Source organism: Carassius auratus, unplaced genomic scaffold (assembly GCF_003368295.1).
Source record: "Carassius auratus strain Wakin unplaced genomic scaffold, ASM336829v1 scaf_tig00215962, whole genome shotgun sequence".
NCBI lineage: Eukaryota > Metazoa > Chordata > Actinopteri > Cypriniformes > Cyprinidae > Carassius > Carassius auratus.
In genome coordinates, this window is record NW_020528337.1 from 80,246 (window position 1) to 105,908 (window position 25,663).

Consider the following 25,663-nt stretch of genomic DNA (forward strand, 5'->3'; position numbering starts at 1 on the left):
AAACAACTAAATAAATGATTTTGCTCTTTTCTCATTTAGAAAGAAGCTATTGTTACCCACTCACTGCAATCCTCATTTGTTTGTGAATTCTGAAAATGTTTTCTTGACAGAATTCATTTTAAAACAAGCCCACAGCAGCAGAATCACAGACAATTCTCCTCTCTAAAACTGTATGTCCTGGATCACAAACATCATTTGTTACGGGCAAAACAGAATGATAAAAATATGTAACAAAAATCAATATGGCCTCAGCCATTACCTTTATTCCACCTGTCTGTCCAGTTAGTTTTTTCTTCTTTTTCGTGCATATGAGAAATACAATTTTTTTGTATGTCAGCCTGTGACCGTAGTAGTGATTATTAACCCTTTCGTGAAAAAGTCATTCAGAGTTCAAGGATACGCTGAGCTGTAAGTATTAACACTAGTTATGAACATATCACACTGGTTAATATAAAGCAAATGAAATTACAGTAAAATCTAGATGGCAGGGAATTAAAAATATTAAGAATATTTAAAAAATTACATTATTTACATATATTTGTATTTATATATATACTACAAAAATGTGTATAGAAAAATTTAAATTCTATTACAACTGATATTATTTATAAAAAACAAACAATGTGTGTATAAACAAATATATATATATATATATTGTTTTTATATTTTATTAATATTTATTTAATATAAAGTAAATTGTATATGCATATTTTTCTCATGTGTTTGATAATATACAATTTATAATCCAAATTATTTGATAAACTCATATTTTTAAACATACATTATTGATTTTAAACAATTAATGTATATACAATTTATTTTATACTAAAAGAAATACAATAAAATAGTGTAAAAACAGATGTTTAAGGCAGAACGAAACAGCGGGGAGCAAACCTAAAAGTTCAATTGAGGAAGAACTAGAGGAAAGAGAGTCTTAGAGAGAGGGAAATCGTAAGCAAGGAATGGGAAAAGCGTATGAACGCAAGCAGAGAGGAGTCACAGTGAGGGTGTAAAGCAGAGTGTGGACTATTTAATGATGCATTGGGTTCCCTCTGCAGCTGACTGCTGCCTGCAGCAGCTCTCCTCCTGCCCGAGCAGACAATCCTACCCTGCTGTAATTCAATTTTTCTGCCTATTGTTTATTTCATAGCTCCCCTGTGAAGCATCAAAAGCTGCTGTTCTGTCAGCCTCTTACTGTCGTATATGTTTGTCATGCAGCCCTTGTTAAAATAACGAAAAAAGGCCTGCCTCTGTTCTTCCCCCAGCTGAGAATTCCCAGTGGTAAAATTATTCCATTTAGATGGAAACTTTTTTTGTCACTCCCCTGTCTAAATTGGCATATCTGCTTCTTTTGCTGGAACCAATAAACTGTGAACCCGGATGCATCTGTCAATCAGGCTCATCTTTACTTTAGCATGCCAGATGACAACAGGGGAGATGGGGGAAAAAAGCAGCAGAATGGAATCAGCTGATTGGCTCTCATCAGCAAGGCATTACAAAAAGCACCTGTCATCCTCTCGGCTCCTCAAACACTGCGAGGGGCCCGAGCTCAGTTCTGCTGGAGATAACTATACAAACAATTGCATGACGGTTTAGTCTCATTCTTAACTGAAATTTGAGGTTACATGAGCTAATTTTGGAAAGTGAATTTTAAATACCAGTTCATAGTTTTTCAATGTTTATATGTTTACACTTTATATAAATGCATATATATATATATTTTATTTTATTTATTAATTTCACAAGTGCATATATATATATATATATATATATATATATATATATATATATATATATATATGCACTTGTGAAATTAATAAATACAATTATCATTCAATAAAATTCTCACAGTATTATACACTTTAATTAGTAAAATGAAACCCTCAGTCCTAAATAAGCAACTTACTCCATGTATGCACATGCAAGTGCTATTATCTGACAATCCTCAATGGCACTATGTATTACTCAGGTCTTACAAGAATAACCTGATCACTGACATAGAAACATTCACTTTATCAGGCTTGCGTGACATTGCCTGCATCTCATCAAGCATTAGTCACATTGGTAATCGCACGGCAAATGTGCCCATGTAGTCCTATGTAAATTTCCTACATACAATAAAGATTTGTAGACACATTATTCATAAGAAATGGAAAAATGTCTAGTGTTTTCTGAGGCTTGAATGGGGAGAAAACAGCATCATCTGTCATGGGGTGTCACACTGGAGAGAGAAGGAGCACCAGAGGAGTTGCACTGGACAGCATTCACTGTTAAGTCCTGTCAGCCATCTATGTGCTCGTCATCATCACTGCTGTCATATTTGATGCTGGTGAGGGGAAAGGCCAACCTGGGGCCGTCAATCAAATCCACCTCATTAGGGACACCGCTAATTATGAAATTTTCTGGGAATGGAGTCTTTCTTAGGTACAAGTGTAGTTTGTGAGATGACAAGAACTGATTTTCCACGCTGCTTAGCGTGTGCAATTTAAAACATTTATGAAAATAACACAGTCCCACAAAGTTTCTGAACAAGCAAGCTTCCAGTAATTTCTCCAGATTTCAATTTCACCTTCTGGGAAAAAAAAAAAATGTGTATAAATCAGTTTACTAATCTTTGGCTATTAAAAAAAAAAAAAAAAAAAACACTTACACAAATGACACTATTGGTACTTACATCCGAACTGCATGCATTTAAGTTTTCGTTTTCATTTATTTATATTTTTACATGCCCTGTTTCTATCCAAAACATCCGTGAGTGTAAACATCTGAACAGCTGTGAATCTTGTCAAGAGATCCTTGTACCATATCTGTACAACTGAAGAAGAATATATATATAAATAGATTCGCTATTTAGCATATATGGCATTACGTGATTGTACTGATTATACTGTACATATCCAGCTTTATATAGAGAGCTGTAAGATAATACAGTTAAAAGATTTTCTATATAGCATTTACTGTTTTACTTGAGTTTATTCTATGTATTGCATACAATAAAATATACATATTAAATCGAAACTTTATAAACAGTGTGATGACAGTGTTTCAATTTGCATTTAACAAATTTCTTTATTGAAAGTGGCCGTGACGGGAATAAAAAAAGCACTATTCCTAGCATCATCGCAGTGGCTGTGACGCTCAGGTGCTGTCTTGATGGCTGCGCTGTGATTATGAGGTCATTTTTACTCAAGCTGTGTGAGCCCATCCAAGAGACGCTTACATAAGTTGGTGAGCGCCCTAATGAGCAAGCACTGATTGATTTTGCTTTGTAAAAAGCGCTGTGTGGGTGGCACTGAGAGCTACCAGGTTTGGCCTTTGCTCCAAACAATGGGGTGGTTTTTTAGTTATATTATAAGCACAGGAATCTTACAGAAACCCGTTGGATTTGAGACCCTCTGCAATCTTTTCCATCGGCAGCCACATCTCATTTCTTTCATTGGCTAAATGATCACTTCTAATGGCCATTGTGTGAGACATTATGTAATTAAATGCTAATGCAATCTGCTTCTCTGTGGGATTATGTCACCTAGCCCGTAAGGAAATGAGAAATCAGACTGCCTAGAGTGGAGAGATTTCCTCGGACCTGACCGTCCAATCAAGTGAAGATCTTCTGAAAGCCTTACCTAAGGGGGTTTGTGTGTTTGCAACCCCAGGGCACACTTAACGTCTGAGAGAGAGGCTAAAACAACACAAAATCCCCCTTTACAGTCCTCAAGACTCCACGCAGAGGCTCATCTCACCCGTTAAGTGTCTGAGTAGAGAAAGAGAGCGAGACAGAGATGGAGAAAGACAGAAAAAGGAGAGAAAGTGAAGAAGCACCAAACCCCCAACGTCCCTCCTAACCCCAACCTCCCCTTGGCTCAGTGTTCCTCTCTACACCCCCACCCCCTCCCCAACACCCAGTCACTGTCAGGCCAAACACATGATGAATTGCCCTGTCAACAGAATTCATTCAGGGACCAATTAATTCAGCAGAAATGAACTAGAGCCATCAGTCGCTGAAAAACTCAGTGCAAAGAGAGCAAAGTAGCTTACTTTGGAAAAGAGAGAGAGAGAGAGCCGGAGGAGGAAGCCATGGAGAGAAGGGAGAAAGAAAGAAAGAGAGAGTGCGTGGTGGAAGTTAGTCTGACAGAAATTGGTCATTTAATGCTTAAGCGCACTGGAGACAGCCCCTGTCATAGAGAAAGGCATGGCAGGGCTCCCCTGGTGCTTTATTTATTAATTATCCAAAGCAGCGAGGGGCATTTAACTGTCTCACTCCAGGCCTGTCAACCCCATTTCTTGTCATTTCCTCTCCATAACAGATCCTTTAACACTGCACCCAGGTTAATAGAACAGAATCCCACCCCATCGTTTTGAATACTTTAACTACTCTTTTATTGGAAAACAGGCTTTGATTTATTACATATGTATACAGCCACTGCCATATGTATTGTAAATGTCTTTATGGAGGAGAGGAGGAACCTTTTACTCTACATGCTGATTGTTTCGATTTCATGATTAATCACAGGTCTGGGAAAACAGCAGGATATATAAACATATTGGTAGGCTTTCTTTCATACCATGTTAGTATGTGAAAAGCAGCACATCAAATGAGTAGAATGTCTGACTACACAGGATTCATGAAACAGTAGGTGAAAAATACCCAAATGACTTTTACTGCTTCCGCTGAGAAACTTCATTATTCCATGAGGAGATGCCAGATTTAAAAAGTTGAAAAATTAGTTAGGTTGATAAGTACTGTGCTAAAATGATGCCATTTAAAAATGTTTTGAAAAGAATATTTGTCCGTTGAAAAACAAAAAAGTTTCCCTTATAGCCGATTCATTATTTTTTCGGACAGAACCAAATAATGATTCATTCATGGAGTAAGTTGTTCATGCTCTGTACCTAATTCAAACCAAAACTCAAGAGTTTGTTTGAAGAATCATAAGAGTCAGTTGTTTGTGAATCGGATATCCTGCCCTGTGCTGTGTTGTTTGTTATAGACACACACAAAGCTTAACTGACTATCACCTTGGTGACTAGATTTTATTTTACTGTAACTATTTTTTTAAATTGGCGATATTTTAACCACAATCTGGAGCCCTGGAATGCTTTCATACTACACACCTGCACAGAATTCATGAACGGTAGAGGAGTCATTACAGTAAACTTAAAATTTAGAAAAACTAAAAAAATTTGGTAGAAAATTCCAAATATTGCATTTAATTATTCATATATGTTGTGACTGAAGAAACACCTACTTTTTGACTTTCAAATGACTTTCAGTAATTACGTATTAAACAATTTAAAGCTTAAAACATGATAAACAAAAATTCAAATTAGGTCACAGACTGAAATTTCTCCACTCACATTTTCATTTTCATTTTGCACATTTCCAAAAATCGATTAGAATTAATTAGTACCTATGGTATCCTGCCTATCAGAAAACATCATTACAGCACCAGATTAGCTCAGGATGGGATCTGAAGCAGCCCGAACTGATTAAGGTTGTTGTGTGATTTTTGGCCTGGTGATCAAGAGACTGTTGCTTCATCCCACTGGTAATTATGATGCCCATATGGTCAATGCAAAGCTATCGAAGCATGGGAAATACTACCAGTGTGTCGTGGTTGCCGTCATGCCAAAAGTTTGTTCTTGCCCATTGTGGAAGGTCTGATCAGAGGCTGAATTATTGATGGTGCCCTTTCTCTACCCGAGGCGCTGGGACTCAGGCATCTGTAGAACACCCCATCTCAACCAGCAGGAAGTGAAATTTGAAGCTTTTTCCACCACCAGAATGAAAACCCAGGTACCTTGGATGGTCTTCCATAGCCATCAGTTAAATGAAAATATTGAGGACTTATCTGCCAAAAAGTGGAGTACATTTATTTTGTGTGTCTAATATGGAAGCACCACATGAAATTCTTGTGGTTTATCTTCACCATATGCAGAAGACATTATTACAGTCGAAAACATAGAGATTATCAGGAAAACAACAGCACGGGATCAAGCCGTTTATGAGTTTAATGAAGTAACTTGAGAAATTGTTTTCCCAACGGAGTTCAACAACTGATCTTGAGATCTGTCTGAACTCTAACTCCACTGGAACTTAACCAAAATCCCTTACAGATCAAATGATGAGTGATCACCCAGGCACCTCGCCAATCTAAGTCAGCACATTAGGCCCGGCTGAATTCTGGCTCCTCTACAGTCCAGTCCACTGAAAAAAACACTATTTATTACTCCTTCGGTAAACCTGATAGACAACATCGGCATGCAGGCTGAGTGAATCTGACAAATGAAATAGAGAAACTAACCGAGAAGAAAGAAGGTGTTTAGGTAAACTGTCTTTGCTGAAGTGCGCTCCTGACTGCGGCTCACTTGCCGTGTTTAAAGTTGACTTGTTTTCTTAGGTAAGGTAAAGAGCTGGCGGATGAGTGTGTCAGTAACTAAATGCGAAGCACTGAGGCCTTGAGCACGGGGATTGCTGACGGAGGGCACATATCAGATTGACTCTAAGTGACTGGCAAATGGGCAAATGAATAAACTGGCACGGAAAATTTAGAGGGACCAAAAAAAGGCTTAGAAGTACAAAACAATACAGCATTATCAGTATGGATTTGAGCTGAATGACAATTCAATCTGGGGCCAAAATAAGACTGATTACCCCTGGGCTGACAGCTAGTTGGTCAAACTCATTCTTTGAAGGGTTAGTTCACCCAAAAATAACAATTAAGCCATAAATTACTCACCCTGAAATCATCCTAGGAGTATATGACTTTCTTCTTTCAGACGAATTCAGTTGGAAGTTATTTAAAAAATTGTCTTTGTTCATTAAAGCTGTTTGATAACAGAAAAAAGTTTCTCACATGACTCCGGGGGATGAGCAAAGTGAAAGTAACACACGTGGAAACACAGCGGAGAGATCAAAACAAAACAACAGTTACTAATTAGATGTACAAAATGTGGATTTGTAAAGAAGAATGTCAAAGGATTTTGATATAAGCAGAGAGGAGACTAAGTTAAAGTAAGGAAGCTTTGCTTCCTATGCTCCTGTTAACAAACACTGGTTTTCACGAGAATCACCACCACATGCGCAACGCTGACCTCATACCTCATTCGCCCGGAACTGCTTCCGTTTTACATCAGTGAATGCAAGCTAGATTAAAGTGATTATTACGTTTTGAATATGGATTTTTTGGTCATACAAAAAAAACCATTGATTCACTACAGAAGGCCATTGTTCACCCCCCGGCGCCATGTGAGACACTTTTTTTTAAATGGCTGTGCTTTTTATTTAACTTCTTGTGAACCGATGCAGTGCAAATCCTGCTGAGTGGCATCAAACAACTTGAAAGATCAAAGAAAACTTTTAAAATAACTCTGACTGGATTCATATGAAAAAAGAAAGTCATATACACCTAGGATGACTTCAAGATGCGTAATTTATGGGCTAATGTTCATTTTTGAGTGAACTAACCCTTTAAGACATTGTCTTAACATAGAGGTTAAGTTTATGCAACTGCCCCCTGGATGTCATTCATTGCTAAAATATTTTTGTTTTAAAAAAAAATTTGTTGTTTCCCTTACCAATATTCTTCTATTCTAATTTATATTGCAGTCGACAGAAAACTCTCCAAATATATTATTGACTGAAAAATAAATAAATAAATTAAAACATATGTAAAAATGTATTTCTCATAATTATATATGTCCACTGCAAAACAAAATAGTAATGTGGGTCATAGTTCATAAATGCATGTTTAAGTAATATTTTGTGCAATGTAATACTGTATTGTTAATAGTTTCAAAGTACAAAGAAACATTAAGACATTTTATTCCCAAGTGCTTTAATAATTCATGCAACAGAGGGTTACTGTCGAAAAAGTCACTAGACTTCCTTATATTTGAAGTGGTGTTACAAGGGCTACATTTCTTTAAATTCTCCACACAAAGCTGGGCAGCTCATTTCTTAGCATAATGTTAATGAAGAAAAAAAAGACTAAACCGAGAGGAAGATAAGGAGATGTGCAGCAGAATATAATTAATTAAATGAGACTAATTAGGAACATGAGAGCAGGTGCCAGGCTATGGGCTGACAGCACAGACAGCAAGACAACATGAGAGACAGAGAGAGAGAGAGGATGAGAGAGAAAGAGAGGGGGAAAATACTCCGGTTAAGGGGTGTAACATGACAGGAAGAGGGACAAAACAACTTTCTGCATTTTGTCATGTGAAACCCCAAAGGAATAGGTATGACAGAAACCATAGACCTCAGCACCATAGGGGTCTTTCCTTTGTTTGAGACAGATTATTTTTTTGGCAATTGGAAGTTTGCATAAGCGCAAGATCCCCCCCCCCCCCCCTCATTATTCCAGCATATGCTCTGCACCGGTGGCGGCATTAATTTCTCTTGCTCTCTCTCTCTTCTGCTGTAGCAGAGAATGGGTGAAGCATGTTTCCCCTCTGGAGAACTTAAGTGAGATTTCATATTTAAAAATCAAGATGACAAGACTTTCTTACTTTTATGCCCACCTGTACTCACTGAAACACAGTGTGCTTCCAGCACACCTGAATATGGAGATTATCATGGCATGATATTAATTTAATATTAAAATTAAAATAAACATACAATATTAATAAAATGAATAATGCATCCATTCTATTCTATTCTTGATGTTGTATAATTTTACATTTATTATTTTATATTAAAATAATCAAATCAACATGTATTTATTTGTTTGTTTGTTTGTTTGTTTGTTTGTTTGTGTGTGTGTGTGTGTGTGTGTGTGTGTGTGTGGTGTGTGTGCGCACGGGTGCTCCAGTAATTATATCAAAACATTCTTAGAGCAAGATGCATTTTCTTGGGAAGCAGCATAGCATAAGATTTGCTTTCAGTGAACATACAAATTATTATACTTAATGTGTATTTATTTATTAAAAAAATACAAATAAATAAATGTATATATATATATATATATATATATATATATATATATATATATATATATATATATATATATATATATATATATATATATATACAATTTTTTTTTTTTTTTTTTTTTTTTTTTTTTTTTTTATTCCAGTGGAGTATGAAAAAATATCTGAAAAATCTGATACATTCTCTGAAAATTTATCTTATCTTACATAAATAGCAGAATAGCAAAGATAAGACTGGGTCTCAGTGAATATATTATAATCAATTACAGTAGCATAATATTTTATTTTATTTCATACACACACACTTTAAAGATGCTTCAAAGATGTTTAGATTTTTACTGTAGAACCAGGCAAGATTAAGCAAAGTGTTGCATTACTGATGTGCATTTCATGTGTAGTAAAATGTGTTATTTGTAGCTGTTTACTGATCTATGTATATAACACACTGGTAAACACGGTTGCATTTATACTAGTCTATTTTAATTATGGCCTTCTCTTGACACAAAGACTATTAACAGCAAAACACAAAATGCTATAGGTTAAAACAACAAGAAGACATGATAGCAGCAGATGTATCCCTCACTGAGAAGAACTCCAGAGAAAGCAGGTTAAAAAGTCATTTCTGCTGAAATCCAAATGAGTTCATTAAACAGACTCATCCGTTCATGTTATCTGTTTACTACAGATCAGGTTCAGCACCTCCGACCACCCTCTCCAAATAAATGTCACATTCTACATTTTGCTGCAAAGAAGATCAGTGAACTGCAGTTTTCATCCAGATGCAATGTATTCTCATGTCAGGCTTTGAAATGTGTAAGATATGGCATCATGGCAGAAACGGCAGAGAATATAACAGGGCCAAAGCCATCCAATTAACCCTGTGCTGCTCTTCTCAGAACAGAGAACATCTCTGTGAGAGTGGGTATAGGGATGGGGCATCAGCTGATTTTAGCACAATTTACTCGCCTAACAGGTTACAAATGTGGCATGTGATGAATATAATGAGGCTTGATGTCATTTAGCCTGTGGTCATGTGTGGAATAGCAAAAGACTTGCTGAGACGGAAGGAAAAGATTGAGAGAGATTTCAGAAGGGTCATCAGGAAATGAGATTCTTCTCTTCTTCCTATTCACTTCTGAAAATAAAGGATCTTTATTGGCTTCTATAGTTTCATGAAGAAACTTTAACATCCAAGAAATCTTTCTGATGAACAAAGGGTTTTTAAGAGAGGAAAAAGGTTCATCAAATTGTTTTTCACACTATAAATACAATTATTATTTTAAGAACTGTTCACTAAAAGGTTCTTTGGGGAACCAAAATGGTTCTATGGCATTGCTGTGAAAATCCCCGTTTTAGGATCTTTATTTTTATGAGTGTAGTTTGTCACTACTGTTGGCAGACAATCTCCTAAAATGCATCTCATTATCACATTATTATGCTGCATAATATCATCTTCGGAACACAATTTAAGATATTTTGGATGAAAACCAGGAGGCTTGTTACTGTCCCATTGACTAGCAAGTAAATTACACTGTCAAGGTCCAGAAAAGTATGAAAGACATCGTCAGAATAGTCCATCTGTCATCAGCTGAAAGCAAACTACGTACCCTTACGCCTATGTATGTCTTTCATACTTTTCTTGACCTTGACACTGTAATTTACTTGGCTGTCTATGGGACAATCTCAGTTTTAATCCAAAATATCTTAAATTGTGTTCCGAGTGGGGGTAAGTGATTAATGACAAAATTTTCATTTTGAGATGGAGTATCCCGTTAAGGTCTGTAAACTCTTCCCTTCCATATTGTAAGTTTACTCTGCTCTGATTGGTCAGCTGGCCAACTGCTGTGATTGGTCTTTCCGTATGCAACGCAATGCGAAAACAAAAAGATTACTTGTAAACAAAGATGCCATAAGCTGCTTCAAGCTTACAAAAATGGCATCGATATTAACTTATCAATATGAGCCCAAGTCCGAGGATGATAATGATGCAGTCTTGGTAAACTTGGTACAGTAAGTTGTACTTTACGTGATGTCTTCACGTCATCATCTTCCGGCAATGAAAACAATACAAACTTGCTTTCACAACACAGAACACCTCGTCTTCTAGACCTGATGTTTTTTTTTGAGGGACAATATCTTTATTTATCATGCAATTTTTAACTTGAAGGATAACTATGTTACAAACGGCAAAAATATATATTTTTTATGTTTACCATAAAAAAAATTTACTGTAAAAAAGGATACAGCTGAAAAAAAGTATAATATGGGCAGAAAATGTATTGTTCTGAAGAACATTTTAAATAAAAAGAAAAAATATACTCAAAACTTTGAAAACTTTGTCATGGGATTTGAGTGAAAGGTACACAGCCAAAAACCAAAATGCATATACAGACTTCTGTCAGTCATGAGTAAAAGACCAGAGACCCCTATGTTTTTTTTTTTATCTCTTGAAATAGAACGAAAGACCATTTGAAGAACTTGATGCTGGCATTCAGGATGCTGCCAAGAGGACAGCTCAATATTTTGTTTGTGCTCAGCTGTCAATGTGCCAAAAGTAAAGGCAGAGAGAGAGAGGCAGAGCTTTTTTTAATTATCTCTAACCCAAGCCCACTGTGCATCATCATTAGAGAAACTAAATAGCACTGGTCACTTACTCAGGTAGTGGTAAACGGCACAATTATTGGACTGAGAGGGGAAAACTGCATTCAATTTGAAAGCCTTCTCTCCTAATCCATCTCCACTGATCACGCTCTGTGCTGAGCTACACGCTTTTACATTCAATTACAATAATCAGGTTAATTCGGAGTAAAAAAGTCAACGTTTTAATCAAGGACTGACAATCTAAGGTTATCTAGTGCGGTGACAAAGAAGGTGATAGTAAATGAAGAGAGTGGGTAATGAGTTCTGTTTAAATGTGAATTAAAAAACAAAACAACCACAAGCAATAGATATACAGAGAGTGAAAGAAAAAAATATTATTGTATTAGGAGAATACTATTTGTAATTTTTTTATTTAGTACTACTCAAAAGATTAGTAAATAAATATTTATGTATATATTCCACAGGATAATGATAATAATAATAATAATAATAATAATTATTATTATTATTATTATTATATTAATAAAATATGTAATATATTATAATAAAATTATAATCTGTACTGTATAAACTACTATATAAATAAATGTAATATGCAAAATGTAAATTAAATTGTATGGTATATTAAATAAGATCACGTGACCAAGATGATAATCGATCACAGGAATAAATTACATACATTAAAATAGAAAACAGTTACATTTAAAATATTTTTTTCCACAATATATATATATAGTGTACTAGGAGGTGTACTAGGAGCACAAAAACACAATTATAACCCTTTGCCTCGTCCCACAAATAAATAAATTAAAATCCAATAAATGTAACAACAGTTCACCCTGAGCACATCATGAGAGAGTGTTATTGCAATACATTCTAATTAAAACAAAACAGTAACTCCAAAAGTCCAGTTTTAATAGAAATGCCAACCCATAAACTTGAATCAAAACTTTGTAAGGACTAATATTTGTTTTACCATGCGTAATGTCTTTTACTAGCCTATGCATTTTTGTTTTCGATAGTAAGTGACCCTGAAACCTGGTCCTGAATAACAAGAAAATCCACAGCGTTGTGTTTAATCAGACTGGACAGAGGTTAGAACAGCTCAATATAAGAGATAACCACTCTTTGATTCAAACAGCCATGCAGAACCTAAAGGTAGCAGTGTCAGAAAAATGTACTGTCAGGGATTTCGTATTTAAATTTGGCCTTATTATCACCACAGGGATAAATGGAGACGTGCAGGATAACACCAGCCGGACTGTATTTACATCTTATCGCTACTAAACAGGAAACTGAAGACATGAAGTTGAATTCTATAATGTTGTCCTATAAGTTGCTAAACAAAAAGCTATTGTAATATTTCAGAAAGTGACTAAACATTTTTCGACTTGTTTCATCAGCAAATACAAACAAAAACATTCTCGTCAAGCCATTTGAAAACCTTTAAATGTCTTTACATTTATGACAGTAACAGAGACATAAAATAATTTCCCACTAGACCTAAGAGTAAAACATATTCATAGACATAACATGATAATCCTTTTATTATAAAGAAGCAACACGTCTTTAATTAATTAATATATACCTTTTAATCATACTGACATTCAACAGACTGTCAGGTTTCCTCCTCCTCTTACAGACTGTGTTAATTGCATGGATATTGTTAGCTGTCCAATTCCCCCCGGTTACTTAGTTTATCCTCAGGCGACCAGTGTGAGGTTTTCCCTGCCTTCTCACCACCACCGAAACAGGCCTTCACTAGTCATCTCCTTCTCAAGCACAGCGTCCTCCACTGACACGCACCTCAGGGGCAGTCGTCAAATGCCGCTGTTGATTTTCATTAATTCACAGACACTAAATTTGCCAGTTTGGGGCTCGCACTACTCCACCCCATGTGCAGCTGTGCTCCAGGGCAGGTAGAGAGTAGAGCTCACCCCATTGTCCCCTGGCAGCCGAATTAAATGAAAGCCGCCTGATTGCCGGAAATCACAGGCCGGGTGATAAAGCAATTAAGTTTCTCTAATTCTTTCACCAGGAAAGGGTTGGCCCAGGCCTGGGAGGTAATTAACTATATGTAATGAAATCCTTTCATTACCTCTTTTATTTTTATTCGATTTTGGTTTCTGACGCTGCTCGCTGCATGGGAGCGGACGTCTGTGTGGCAGGGGTCTCTCCTGTCCTAAGTTGTCCAGCAGATGAAAACAGATCTTTAGTTAATAGGCTCTCCAAGGACAGATGAGGTCTATTAGGAGGTTAATTTGAAAATGAATGGAGGGACCGAAAGAGAGAGACCACAGACAGAGACAGCACAGGAGGCTCATAAACAGTGTCCACTACAATGAGCCTTCTTGCTTTCAAATGACCAAACACGCTTTTCAGAAACCGAAAATAAATTTGAAATAAAATAGATGAATGATTTTCAGTTATTCTTTTCAAACTGAAGCTACTTTATATGTGCAATTAAGAATGAAAAATAAAGAAATAATCATTTACTACTTAATTATTTTGAAGCTATTTTACATGTAGAATAAAAAATAAAGAAATAATCATATTATTTTGAGAAATATTCCTAAGTAAAAATACAAACATAGAAGTATTTTAGAAGCATTTTCTTTGATTTAAGTCAAAGTTGGTAAAAAAAAAAAAAAAGGCAACATTTACTTTGCCTAATCAGAGCCAGTTTTACACTATTCTCTGTGGTTTAGGAATTGGGGGCATAAAAGCACTCTAAAAATACTGAAAATGCAAATGGGAATGTCTGTACGGTAACACGAGATCTGAACTTCTCCGCGGAGTCATTTTAAAAATCAGCAAAGCATTGTTCAAATGCATGGCACCACCCTCCCTCCCATTTCCATTTTTTTCCCACTGCCCAGGAAAATATGATCCGAGTTCATTGGTGTGTGTATAATGAGGAGGTTACGGTGAGCTGAGAGAGGTCGTGTAATTCCCCGTACCGAGGGACAGGCTTTTTGGGGGAGCTGGCTGAGCACTCTTGCTCTCTGATGCATGCACTCGTGTGTGCCAGCGACGACCCTTCCAAATCCAAGGTTCTTCTTAGGCATCGGCTGCATAAAACTCGTACAGTCAGACTGTATCAATATCAGTTGCTATCTGCATGACTTTTTAAACCAAAAACCAGAAATGAAACTATGATGAATGATGTATGAATTGAGAAAATCAATGAATTATGTGGAACAGCAAGGATACATAAAAAAAAAGATGTTTATGTTGTTTCAGATTGAAGGCTTATTTTGGCATTTTAGTTATAATAATGCAATTTATAATAAGTATAAATGAAATTTATAATATAATAATAATATATTTGTGCATTTTTATGTATGTATATGAATGTATGTATATATATGTATGTGTGTGTGTGTGTGTGTGTGTGTTAAATATATATATAAAGTGAAAAAAGAGAGAGAGCTAATTGAAAGCCTTTAAGAGATGTTTTAATTGTAGATCTGTACATGGATCTGGGAGGAATTTATCAAATTAAGATCCTAAACTTTCTTTAGAACAGTATAGTCAATGATTAACAAAATAAAATCTTACTGATAGCTTTCATTTTCCATTACACAAATTAACCAAATGGAAAATAATAAAAAGGCATCCTAAACTTCATTAAGTGGGCTCAGTTCATGAGAGTAACCTCTCAGATGTGGGAATAGTCTCTCCGAAACAGGGGTCACTGCCATTAGCATATTATTTGACAATATGGCTGGCTTTTGTGGGAGAGCTTCCCCTGAGGAGGCCTGCTCATGCCTCCCAATGGACAAGAGGAACCACATCATTCCAGGGTTAAGTATCCCCACTTAATTATGATAAAGACATACGGCACAGTGCTATTCAGTCTCCCCGGCCCGTGTCAATACCCCGTATGGTCAATGCTCTTTTTCCTGTGACCGCCTGACCTCTTAAGAAAGCTTCATCCATCATCAAACTCCTCACCCCTGATCATCGCAAATCATTACGCCCAAACACGGCTGGCCTCTGGTGGTCGCAGCCGGGACTAGGGGGTCAATCTGCTGGGGGTGATCAATCATGCCTGTGGCACCCTTATATCAGGGTCTTGATGAAATCTTATTGGGCTCTAAAGCATGGGAGAAGTGAGCCATTCAACTCAACACATGCCAAGCCAACACTGTTATACTTCAACTGGAGTCATTGATCTCACATTAAAACCTACTTAATCACTGCAACCTGACAGGATGGAGTCACCATTGTGATTTTGAATCATTTCAGATGATTAAATACGGAAGCCCTGAACCGCATGGTGGAGAAAAAAAAAAGGGAAACTTATCTCGTTATTTCGAGTTATTAAGTCGTTATTTCGACATAATAACTCGTTATTTTGACTTATTAAGTCGTTATTTCGACATAATAACTCGTTATTTCGACTTATTAAGTCGTTATTTCGACTTATTAAGTCGTTATTTCGAGTTATTAAGTCGTTATTTCGACTTATTAAGTCGTTATTTCGACATAATAACTCGTTATTTCGACTTATTAAGTCGTTATTTCGACTTATTATGTCGTTATTTCGACTTATTAAGTCGTTATTTCGACATAATAACTCGTTATTTCGACTTATTAAGTCGTTATTTCGACTTATTATGTCGTTATTTCGACTTATTATGTCGTTATTTCGACATAAGTCTCATTATGTTAAGGCTTGTGTTTAGTTCAGTATGAGCCACTAGAGGGCAGAATAAGACCGCGAATCAAAGAACGCATTGTAGTTATGTTGACCTACGGTTAAGCACTTTTACAGGTGGGTGCTCCAAAATCCCAGAAGTTTATCATTGGAAATTGCATTCATCCCAGGCATATGCATTAATTTCAGGCTAACATATATTGAGGTGAAATTTATGTAGCCCATAAATGCAATATTACCGTAAAAGTTTGCCATAAATACACTAGGTATAGGCGTTTATTCTATGTAGTTTTCATAACACTGGATATTCTACTAATTCATACTTTTCTAATACATTGCCTAATGGGCAATTAACTTATTTAATAAGTACATATTTTGTGCTAATTGCTAGTATTGTATGGGGTCAGAATTGTTGCATTATTCCAAATAAATAGATTATTATCCATAAATAAATGTAACGAGATTCACAAAAATATATCAAATTCACAAATAAATGTAAAGAGTTTCACAAAAAAATATAAAACGCACAAATAAATAAAATGAGATTTGCAAATAAAAAAATATATATTTACAAATGTGTTTAATGTCACAAACCCAACTCTACCTGGCATTTATTTGTGCACCGCTGTCTGTGCATTTGTAAATTACTGCACGCATTTGTGGATCGCTTCCTGTGCATTTGTGGATTTGAAACACTTCTAGCGTCGACGTGCAGATAAATCCACAAATAAGTGGACTCCACCCACCGTCTACTTAACCCAATCAGACAACGCCCATGTTGCACTGACCAATCGCAGCACGCTCTCTCTCCAACCAATCACGTTTTGCCTAACAACCAGGGCGGGATCAGACACATGAACGCGAGTCACTCGCTACAGTCTTCAACATGGCCGATCAAGAGGAGTAAAGACAGGTGAGTGATGCTAACACAGTAATTAACTGAAGTTTTACCAGGTTCTTGATATGTCATCATTTGTCATAACTAGTGAGGTAGTTTGACAATTTACACCATGATTTAATAAGTTATTATTTGCTCTCAAGCACCATTTCGAAGACTGTCGCATTTGTCTGCCACATACATCAAGGGTGTCTTAATTCTAAAATGGACCATTATTCATTGTGAGGTGTAAATTGTTGTAATTTCTTTACTTTTGAATTTCTTTACTTGTGGCCTACAAAATGCGACCTCCTTGAGAAAGCAGCCATCGAAACAGTCAGCGGATTTATTTTACATTTAGAATTACTGAATTAGTTTATTAGATTAAATAAACTATTACTTAATATCGAGTTTAAGATGAAGAATATGTGAAGCTGCGGGTAGATTCGATGTGCGCCTGTAGTAAGGTTGCCAACTGCCCTAATTATACAGATATACGTTTGGGGTAAGATCTTCCACTGCATATTACATGAGACTCGGTTTTATTCCCCCTTGTCACCCCCCGCAGTGGCATCGTCTCAGATACTACGAGTATGTGTGAACTGAGGGTCATAAGCTGTTGTTACGTTACCTGGAATGCATGACATGACCACAGCCTGTTCATAGATTTATTGTAATTTATTATAAAGCACATTTGAGGAAAAATTGGTATGTCGTTCAGGTTACTATGATTGGAAGTATTAATAACATGTATTTAGTTACCACTTATAGTCCAACTGAACTTCTTGTACTACAAGTGGTAACTAAATACATATTGTTTTAAATAGAGGTAGTATATTAAAAGCACATTTTAGTTTATGGTGTCTCAAAAGAGCACAGTTGAGTACACTTAGATGTTCTTGAGATTATATTTTTTATTAATACTTTGCAAATCAAATTAGCGATATTTATTGTTTTAATATGTATTATAAATGGCTTAATTACAATATAAATCCTGTAAAAAGTATTTTTCAAACTTCTCATTCTAAGACTCATTGCAGTTTGACAGTTTTAATGCATACAACCTTCCATAAAATGTTAAGAGTTGTTTGTATGCATCTTCTGATTATTTTTCCACACAGTTACTACAGACCAGCTACAAAAGCTTACATCATTTTGGACTGGATGGGAAGTCCCATCCAAGAATCTCCAGGTAAATGTTTGGAATGGAAGATACTTCAAGGCTTCTACCTGCAGCAGGACCCTGATGATACCAGCTGAAATAACCACAATGGATAACTTTGCATCTTCATTGCAAGCTTGTGCTAACACATCCTCCACTGGATTTGGACTCATTTAATTCTGGACACTGGTTCTATGTAAAAAAAAATTCTATGTACAAGTAATAATAATAAAAAAAGTACTTCAATAACATTTTAAAATAAATTTAATTATTTTACATGTCTTAAAAGTTTGTTTCCACAAGTTTTACTTAAGATACAACTATATATACACATTTACAACCTTGCTGTCAAAATTAGAGCAGCAGAAATAAAACTTCAAATATCCCTTTATTCAATCAAAGTCTGTACATATGTGAGAGTCTTGAGGTATACATCTACTCCAAATGAATCAGACACTTGCAGTGGGTCAATTTGCTCATTTGTGAGTTGTGGCCTGTGAATTACAGGCACGTTGACTGCAAAGTGAACATGGTCAGCATCTCCACCATCTTGTTCAACTGCCATTGAGTCTGAATACTCCATCTAAAGGTAAACAAATAAATCATTTTAAATATGGGGGGTTAATCTAACAGAGCAAAACCAATAAAGCATTGTAAGAAGAAATAATTACCTCAGGGTTAATTATTGGATTCTCTCTCTGGCCAAACACATTCTCTCATCCGACGAACGATAGTTGTATGAGTGACACCTAAAATGTTACTGATGTTTTCCTGGGGTAATCCAAGCTTCAGAAAGTGGATTAGTCTGTCATTTGCTGCCTCACTGTCCTAAAATGCATAATAACAAACAGAACATTTTGATCAATGAAATAAACCTTGTTCACAATGAAATATTAGTCTAATTGGTAAATACAGCACAGTACTTTAGATTTTTTTATTTTTAGCAGATAGCAAATATTCCAACAATATTTTTAAATGTAACATGCTACATGACCAAGTGGTCATTTAATTACCTTAAAAAAAAAAAAATTAATAACACAGACGGACGGATGGGTTCAGAAAACACCAGAGAGGTAGAAAACTGGGAAACACTAGTTAAATTACAAATAACGTTATAGTTTTATTTTGGATGTTACTACAGTAATGAGCATTATATATAATAGTAATTAGTGGAGCGGCTTGGCCCTGGTGTCAGATCCCTGGCGATGATCTGCACTAATGCCCGAGCAGCACTTTCACCTTGTGCAGAAAGGCCCTGAACAAACAGTAAGTAAACACAAACTGCAGTCAAATATTTAACTGAACAGACTGTAGTTTAAAGGTGCATGGAGTAACCGTTCCAGTTATATACAAGGGAACATAATAATGAGGAAAGCCAACTTTTCACTAGTGATGGGAAGTCAGGTTCTTTTTTCGAAAACTGGTTCTTTTCGACAGTTAATTTCAATTAACATGTCATGCATTCCAGGTAACGTAACAACAGCTTATGACCCTCAGTTCACACATACTCGTAGTATCTGAGACGATGCCACTGCGGGGGGTGACAAGGGGGAATAAAACCGAGTCTCATGTAATATGCAGTGGAAGATCTTACCCCAAACGTATATCTGTATAATTAGGGCAGTTGGCAACCTTACTACAGGCGCACATCGAATCTACCCGCAGCTTCACATATTCTTCATCTTAAACTCGATATTAAGTAATAGTTTATTTAATCTAATAAACTAATTCAGTAATTCTAAATGTAAAATAAATCCGCTGACTGTTTCGATGGCTGCTTTCTCAAGGAGGTCGCATTTTGTAGGCCACAAGTAAAGAAATTCAAAAGTAAAGAAATTACAACAATTTACACCTCACAATGAATAATGGTCCATTTTAGAATTAAGACACCCTTGATGTATGTGGCAGACAAATGCGACAGTCTTCGAAATGGTGCTTGAGAGCAAATAATAACTTATTAAATCATGGTGTAAATTGTCAAACTACCTCACTAGTTATGACAAATGATGACATATCAAGAACCTGGTAAAACTTCAGTTAATTACTGTGTTAGCATCACTCACCTGTCTTTACTCCTCTTGATCGGCCATGTTGAAGACTGTAGCGAGTGACTCGCGTTCATGTGTCTGATCCCGCCCTGGTTGTTAGGCAAAACGTGATTGGTTGGAGAGAGAGCGTGCTGCGATTGGTCAGTGCAACATGGGCGTTGTCTGATTGGGTTAAGTAGACGGTGGGTGGAGTCCACTTATTTGTGGATTTATCTGCACGTCGACGCTAGAAGTGTTTCAAATCCACAAATGCACAGGAAGCGATCCACAAATGCGTGCAGTAATTTACAAATGCACAGACAGCGGTGCACAAATAAATGCCAGGTAGAGTTGGGTTTGTGACATTAAACACATTTGTAAATATATATTTTTTTATTTGCAAATCTCATTTTATTTATTTGTGAATTTGATATATTTTTGTGAATCTCGGTACATTTATTTATGGATAATAATCTATTTATTTGGAATAATGCAACAATTCTGACCCCATACAATACTAGCAATTAGCACAAAATATGTACTTATTAAATAAGTTAATTGCCCATTAGGCAATGTATTAGAAAAGTATGAATTAGTAGAATATCCAGTGTTATGAAAACTACATAGAATAAACGCCTATACCTAGTGTATTTATGGCAAACTTTTACGGTAATATTGCATTTATGGGCTACATAAATTTCACCTCAATATATGTTAGCCTGAAATTAATGCATATTCCTGGGATGAATGCAATTTCCAATGATAAACTTCTGGGATTTTGGAGCACCCACCTGTAAAAGTGCTTAACCGTAGGTCAACATAACTACAATGCGTTCTTTGATTCGCGGTCTTATTCTGCCCTCTAGTGGCTCATACTGAACTAAACACAAGCCTTAACATAATGAGACTTATGTCGAAATAACGACATAATAAGTCGAAATAACGACTTAATAAGTCGAAATAACGACATAATAAGTCGAAATAACGACTTAATAAGTCGAAATAACGACATAATAAGTCGAAATAACGACTTAATAAGTCGAAATAACGAGTTATTATGTCGAAATAACGACATAATAAGTCGAAATAACGACTTAATAAGTCGAAATAACGAGTTATTATGTCGAAATAACGACTTAATAAGTCGAAATAACGACTTAATAAGTCGAAATAACGACTTAATAAGTCGAAATAACGAGTTATTATGTCGAAATAACGACTTAATAACTCGAAATAACGACTTAATAAGTCGAAATAACGAGTTATTATGTCGAAATAACGACTTAATAACTCGAAATAACGATATAAGTTTCCTTTTTTTTTTTCTCCACCATGCGGTTCAGGGCTTCCGTAATTAAAAAATACACTTCATACACAAAAATGTACAAAATGTGTTTCTTGTCACTCACTGACGCAGCACATCTTTCTTTGTACTTTATTTGCCACTAAAAGGTTCATAGTAGCACCTTAAGGAGTACTTATTATCACTCTGCGGTACTAATAAGCACATTTTATAGGCAGATAAGGTACAACATTTTCTTTTTAACCCCTTAACTTCCTGAGTGACACGCTATTATACTTTGAGAAGTACAATTTGTGCACATTTGTTTTCTGGCAGGGGAGCATTGGAAACAAGGTGTCTTTTAAAAGGTTTGGTTCACCCAAAAAATAATCTAAAATTGTAATCTAAAATTATGTAATCATCACAAGAGATATTTTGAAGAATGTTTCAAGTTTTTTTGTTGTTGTTGTTTTTTCACTCTCATAAAAAAGGTACAAAATCTCTCACCGAGAAATTACCCTTTGATAAAGTACTAATATGTACATTTTAGGTACGAATATGTATATTTAAGATACTAATACACAGCTTTTAGGGGTAAGTGAGGTACAAAGGTGTACTTTTGAAAGCGTATCACCCTAGTGGCAGTTTTTCTAGCTTTTTTTCCTGAGCATGTACATTCAAAGCCAACACATTTTGGACCCCACTGTCTTTCACTGTATTGGCAAAAACACTGAGGAATATTTAAAAAATATCTTCTTCTGGGTTTCACATATGAAAGTCATAAAAGTCTGGAATGACACAAGGATATAAACAATGCCCATATATTCATTTTAGGTGAACTATTCCTTTAAAAAGAGCCACTTTGTATCTGCTCATTTATCAAAAATGCATATTGGAGCCAAATATGAAAGCAAGAAGGACGCCATCCTTCATCCTCTCTTCTGACTGCGGAGGAACCCCTCCTCCTCCTCCCCCTAGCGCTGAAGATGTGCTCCTGACCCCGCTTGCTTTGCAAAACTAGCGCAGTGCTCTAACCCGAGGGTGTGTGTTGTCATGCAAGCAAGATAAGTTTATTCGGCGTGCGGCCTGCATTTGTTCCATCAGGCGGTGTGGGCTCTAGACCCTGAGCGCTAGCAGTGGGGAGCCCAGCTCTGCACCTGCAGTGCTAGCGAGGTGGCTATGGAGATGCTTTGGCCACAACCCAAATATCTGCCTCTACCTTCTGCGCCGAGCCCAGCCTAGGGAAAGCAGGAGGCAGCAATATTGTGGAACAAATGTCCTCTAATGTGAGCCTGCTGGTCGGAGGCTCCAGTGGGGCCTGCCGCCACACGGCCTGAATTTACCCTTCACGCAGGCCGGCCGGCAGCATGACGGAGGAGGTGCTAAAGGCAGGTTAATGCTGTGGGGACTTCCAGATGCTCCACGGCCCAGGCACTTTGGCCCAGCAACAAACAGGTGCTGACAGTTAGAGCCAGGCTCAGAGTTTAGGCATGCCAACGACTATCTGGGGTAACTGAAGACCTATAAATTGCCAGAATGATGTCCACTTGCTCTATTTACGTCTGCAGTGGGACAGGTTTGGAATGTACTTTTGAGACTTAAGATCAAAGTAACCCTCATCTAACCTATCAGTTTAAAAAGTATCTAGTCATGAACCGACTGTAATTGAGAAAGAGGAGCGCATTGGGATCGGAATGTTTCTCGTTTAGTGTAAAGCACTAAACCAAGCCTTTGAAGTTAATTTTTATTACTCTCTGAAGAAAAAACACAATTACAAGCACAGCTGCATACGGAGCTGTTAATGTTCACCCTGCAAGAGACGAGCCTCTCACTAGAGGAAATGGTTTTGTTTGTCTGCTTGTGTTGCTCTGCGATTTGAGAAGATTCTGAGATAAGGAGTGCCGTCTCTCTCAGGGTTTCCAACAAACAGAGGTTGGATGTACTAATTTGGAGCTAAATTTGACAGCTGTGACAAAAATTAATCCATATGTTCTTGTACCCCCTGAAATAACAGTGTTTCTAGAAATAAAATGCCAGAACGAGTTAATATCTACTCATTTGTTCATAGATCCCTATACATAATCCAGACTGGATTTTTATTACGCAAAATGTGGAATGCATTTGCACTTCACACATTGAGTTTGAACCTAAAAAAACTATTTAAAAAATTAAATAAAAATGAAATGTTTATAATATTGTACATATATATATATATATAGGACAAACTTAATTTGTCACTGTTCTTTTAATGCAAATCAAATATATAATACATTTCAAAATATATTGCATTACAAAACAATATTTAAATTAATTCACACAAAAGAAAACAAAAATACAACATACATACATCATAATAATAATACAACAACATATTATTATAAATATTACAGCAATAATAATAATAATAAATGATTATTATTATTATCATACACTAAGTCACAGTATAATAAAAACAAATTAAAACATATTATACGTATTAAGACTAATAATACAAATTATCAATATTATTATATAGGACTTCACTAGAATATATATGCCTACATTTATAATTATCTTAATAAATTCCCATCACAGAACATCCTTAAACACGCTCACTATTCCTGCTCCATTACAAAGGCCAATGCTGTGGGGAGAGTACTGGTGAAAACTATTTGAAATGATTTTCCTGATCAGTGGCCTCACTATCAATTGGAAAGCTTCCATCTGCAATACTGTGCTCTTTAAGAGAGAGCAATATAAACTGGAGGAAGGATGTCTCGAGTGAATGGAATTTACTTTTAGTGTTCCAAAAATGACTTTCCATTCTTTATGCGATTGCTTTCATTTGTGTGCAATTAAAAGTTGCAAACGCGTGAAAACAAAGCAAGTACAGTTACAGCCAAATGCCAAAAGCAAAGTAAAGAGAGAGAGAGAGAGAGAGAGAGGGAGGCAAATGGCAAGAAATCAGCCCGTCTGGAAGTTTACGGATCTGAAAATCTGGGTGGTGGACTGCTTCTGTCTCAAATGAGCAGTCTGGGGCACAGCAATGCAACAGAAGGAGCGATAACCATAGCAACGGCCTAGTCCCCAGCTGTCACGCAGGAGTGGAGATGGGTGCTGTGAGCACGGAGACCACTTAACCTCGGCCGCACTTCAACTTAGGGGAGTCAAGATGCTGTTCAAATCTTCACAGAACCCCAGTTAATATGGAGACAATAAGCCCCGTGTGTAGACAAAGGATGCTTTTGAAACAGCCAATGAATAAATGAGCTATGCAAGGGCTCTTCATGTACATTAAGTGCCTTATCAGAACATTGGATGTCACCTTTCGGAGCGACGGAGAGAAAGGAACCCGAGGCTGTGCTTGGTTAAGCTCTCAAAAATGTGCACATCACATATTCATTATGATTCATGAAATCACCAGCATCCTTTTATTTGTCCCAGCCAAGAATAACCTTCATTCAGACGTTCTGTAACCTATTCATTGGACGGCAATGACGGTACAGCTCATTCAGCAGCTGAGCTCGCTAAAAAATAGCAGCACGTCTGCTGTGGGTATTCAATTACTGACCTGCATTCAATATGGGTAACTAGGTAACTAAGGTCAAGCCGTCCCATAATCGACAGCATGCATAATGTCAGCAATAATAATCTTCAGCCAAAAAAAAAAATAATTCAGAGAAGACCACTGTAAAATGAAGTCCACATTTTTTTTAAGCCTTATAGGAATCATTTTCTTCACACTTTCAGAGCCTTTGAGTACTATGAGTATTGATTTAGATTAAAGTGACAGATTTGTACTATTTTATATTTATAGGAAGCCATCAGACCTTTAAAAAAAAAAAAAACTTTCACCACACTTTCAGGCTTTACTCTATTTTATACTTACAGCAGGCTGATGGGTCTTTCACACAGCTTGTCTTACACGTTTGTGTCAGCAAAGCATGAAGCAGATTCTATCAATACAAAATTGTTTTTTTAAAGGAAATAGAATCAAAAATAAAGTGTCTATATGAGCCATTCCACGGCCACGTCTTCTTTTTTCTCTGCGTGTTTTGAGCAAGCGATACCAGAGCCAGACCTTTTTGAATCATTTCCAAAAACACACAAGCCATTTGTTTTCCAAATAGATGTTTGCATGATT

The 25,663-nt window shown here is 36.3% G+C and overlaps 2 long non-coding RNA genes across 2 annotated transcripts; one reads left to right on the forward strand and one right to left on the reverse strand.

The window, feature by feature from the left end:
• The first annotated feature begins 17,046 nt into the window (after positions 1-17,046).
• Positions 17,047-18,482, forward strand: LOC113096511 (uncharacterized). The gene is made up of 2 exons (XR_003288532.1): positions 17,047-17,105; positions 18,191-18,482. It is a non-coding gene; the product is annotated as an uncharacterized LOC113096511 (long non-coding RNA).
• LOC113096510 (uncharacterized) lies at positions 18,480-20,349 on the reverse strand. Its single transcript, XR_003288531.1, has 3 exons — positions 20,295-20,349; positions 18,903-19,059; positions 18,480-18,814 (listed from the first exon to the last, which is right to left on the reverse strand). It is a non-coding gene; the product is annotated as an uncharacterized LOC113096510 (long non-coding RNA).
• Positions 20,350-25,663: the final 5,314 nt, after the last annotated feature.